This window comes from Penaeus chinensis, chromosome 42, assembly GCF_019202785.1.
Source record: "Penaeus chinensis breed Huanghai No. 1 chromosome 42, ASM1920278v2, whole genome shotgun sequence".
Classification (NCBI taxonomy): domain Eukaryota; kingdom Metazoa; phylum Arthropoda; class Malacostraca; order Decapoda; family Penaeidae; genus Penaeus; species Penaeus chinensis.
The window spans coordinates 9,787,795-9,791,252 of record NC_061860.1 but is presented as its reverse complement, the minus strand read 5'-3'; the positions used below and the strand labels follow the sequence as shown (position 1 = coordinate 9,791,252).

At 49.2% G+C, this 3,458-nt stretch overlaps 1 protein-coding gene across 1 annotated transcript in view; it reads left to right on the top strand.

The window, feature by feature from the left end:
• Positions 1 to 12: 12 nt before the first annotated feature.
• LOC125047956 (protein spaetzle 3-like) overlaps positions 13 to 3,458 on the top strand; it is a 42,854-nt gene continuing 39,408 nt past the window's right edge. The window contains exon 1 of the mRNA XM_047646502.1: positions 13 to 73. The gene's annotated coding sequence lies outside the window, so the exon portion shown is untranslated. The remainder of the gene's footprint in view (positions 74 to 3,458) is intronic.

The following is a 3,458-nucleotide window of genomic DNA, read 5'->3' as shown; positions in this document are numbered from 1 at the left end:
GGGTGTCAGGAGCGCGGGAGCCTCGCCGAGTGAGCAAGGGGCCAGTCCGCTACGAAGGCCGTGCTTACCTCTGGTACGTGTGTGCGTGCGTGCGTGTGTCGGGGCGTGCGTGCGTCCGTCGTCTTACGGATGGAAGGACGGGCTCCTTCACGTACCACTGCTTGCCACGGCACCTACACGTGTTCTCGCGCGTCGTGCACGTGCAACGGATACCGGCGGTGCACGAGAGGCGGTTTTAGTGACCAACATCCAGGAAACGCGCTGTAACCTTGGACGGGAAGGACGCGCGCCGGACCGCTGTACTGAAACATTTTACAAAACCAAAGTCACACGGATACATGCTCGAAAGTGCTTCGCTAAGACACACCACAAATAAAAGAACAGAGAACGTGCTGTAGTGTGGGAATAAAGCACACAATAGTGATTACTGTAGCCGTGTTGTTTACGAAAGTGTTAACGGAGTCGAGGACGGGAGCCGGAGGGCCACTCACGACAGGTGGAGTGTGCCCGCAGAGAGGGACTGGTTGTCAGCGAGGAGGTGACGCTGGCCAGGTCCTGTCCTGGTGACTGGTCGAAAAAAGATACAGTGTAGAGAAGTGCAAGCGATGAATCAGGGACGGAGAGAGGGAGAGAGAACTGAATGAGAGAGAAGAGAGGGAGGCAGAACACGAGGGAGAGGGAGAGAGAACTGAATGAGAGAGAAGAGAGAGAGGCAGAACGCGAGGGAGAGGGAGAGAGAATGGAAAGGGAGAGAAGAGAGACAACACAAGAACAGGAGGGAGAGAGAGAGAGAACAAAAGAACGAGAGGACGAGAGAAGGGGATAATAACTAGTATAAGAAAGAGTTAGAATTAGAAATACATAGCATGCAGTCAGAGATAGAATGAGCCCCAGAATAAGATTAGTTAAGCTACCAGGGAGAAAAGGACACAGCACACGAAAGATAAAGCATGGGCAACGAGCCTAAGAAAAGACCGAGGAAAAAGAGAAAGTGGTTTTGTGAGTAGATGAACGAAAGTGAAATTGTAAGAAGAATGAATACGGGCAGATAATACTGGAGCAAAGAGAAGAAGAATAAGCGATAGAAATATAAGATAAATGGGTAAATAAGGTGAAGGGATAATGGAAAACAACTTGAATGAAATACGCAGGGGGAATAGGGATAGAGAAACAGAAAATGAAGGGAAGGAGAGGGAGAGAAAAATGGAAAATGACGAAGAGAAAAAAATGTGCAGTGAGAGAGGGAGCTGGACGATAAACTGAGTGAGAGAGCGAAGGGGGGGGGGGGGGAGAACTTGGCAGAAGCAAGGCCTTATTCCAGCTGCTGGTGTCCCTCCCCCTCCCCCTCCCCCTCCCCATTCTCCTCCTACTTCTCCTCCTCCTCCTCCCTCTCCTTCTTCTTCTCCTTCTCCTTCTCCTTCTCCTCCTCCTCCTCCTCCTCCTCCTCCTCCTCCTCCTCCTCCTCCTCCTCCTCCTCCTCTTCCTCTTCCTCCTCCCCCTCCTCTTCCTCTTCCTCCTCCTCCTCCTCCTTCTTCTTCTCCTTCTCCTTCTCCAACTCCTCCTCCTCCTCCTCTTCCTCATCCTCCTCCTCCTGCTCCTCCTCCTCCTGCTCCTCATCTTCCTCTTTCTCCCCATCCTCCTTTTCCTCCTCCTCCTCCTCCTCCTCCTCCTCTTCCTACTCCTCCTCCTCCTCTTCTTCCTCCTCCTCCTTCTCTCCTCCTGCTCCTTCTCCATCCCTTCCTCCTCCTCCTCCTCCTCCTCCTCTCCCACCTCTTCCTCCTCTTCCTCCTCCTCCTCCCCCTCCTCATCCTCCCACTCCCCCTCCCCGCCCCCCTTCTCCTCCTCCTATTTTGCCCCCCCCCCCCCGGCAAAAGTTCCTCACTCATACAGTACCCTGGGGTTGTCTCGGCCGGCCACGTGACCCTCGGCCAAGCTCTTGTCTTGCCTTGCTTTGCTTTGGTTTGCTTTGACTTGACTTGGCTTGCTTTGGTTTGCTTTGACTTGACTTGGCTTGCTTTAGTTTGCTTAGACTTGACTTGGCTTGCTTTGGTTTGCTTGGACTTGTCTTAGCTTGCTTTGGTTTGCTTTGACTTGACTTGGCTTGTTTTGGTTTGCTTTGACTTGACTTGGCTTGCTTTGGTTTGCTTTGACTTGACTTGGCTTGTTTTCGTTTGCTTTGACTTGACTTGGCTTGCTTTGGTTTGCTTGGACTTGTCTTAGCTTGCTTTGGTTTGCTTTGACTTGACTTGGCTTGCTTTGGTTTGCTTTGACTTGTTTTGGCTTGCTTTGGTTTACTTAGACTTGACTTGGCTTGCTTTGGTTTGCTTTGACTTGACTTGGCTTGCTTTGGATTGCTTTGACTTGACTTGGCTTGCTTTGGTTTGCTTAGACTTGACTTGGCTTGCTTTGGTTTGCTTACTTTGTCTTAGTATGACGCCGTGTGCCTTGCTTGCTTTTCCTTGCATTGCTTTGCCTTGGTTTACCTTGCTTGTCTCTGTAGCGTCTTTCTTTGTCTTCTATGTCTTGCATTTACCTTTCTCTCGCTCTCCCTATTTAGTTATTTAACTGTCTATCTATCTCACCCATTTTCCCTATCTCTATATCTCTCTCTCATTCTCTCTCCCTCTTTCCTTTCCTCCCTCCCTCTTTCCTTTCCTCCTTCCCTCTTTCCCCTGTCCTTTCCTTCCCTCCCTCCCTCTCTCCCTCTCACTCCCTTTCACCATCTCTCTCATTCTCTCTCTCCCTCTCTCTCATTCTCTCTCTCTCTCTCTCTCTCTCTCTCTCTCTCTCTCTCTCTCTCTCTCTCTCTCTCTCTCTCTCTCTCTCTCTCTCTCTCTCTCTCCTCACTCTCTCCTCACTCTCTCCTCACTCTCTCCTCACTCTCTCCTCACTCTCTCTCTCTCCTCACTCTATCTCTATCTATCTATCTATCTATCTATTTAACTATCTATCTGTCTATTTATCTATATATCTTTCCCTCACCCTCTCCCTCTCCCCCCCCTCTCTCTCTCTCTCAAATTTTCTCTTTCCCATTCTCTTCTCCTCCCTCTCCTCTCAAACATATTAAGGAAGAATTAGAAAATAAATTGTCACCCCTTTTTTGTGTTATTATTAATGTCTCATGGCTGGCTAATGGGCGACTTTGTGATCAAGGCAGATATTTACATAACGAATAAATAATCCGTATTGCTCAAGGCCATGCAGACGCTTTGGGGCGAGTGTTTCTCCTTTTCTCATTTCTTCATTCATGAAGCTTTGTGTCTGTTTGTCTGTCTCTTTCTTTCTCTCTCTCTCCATATATATACATACACACACACACACACACACTCTCTCTCTCTCTCTCTCTATCCATCTGTGTGGACAACCTACCTCATTTGCCCTTTTTTATCTCAGAAATATTACACGATGGATTCAATCGCCTCCCACAGGGTAAAATAGACCAGTCAGCGTAGCGTGGG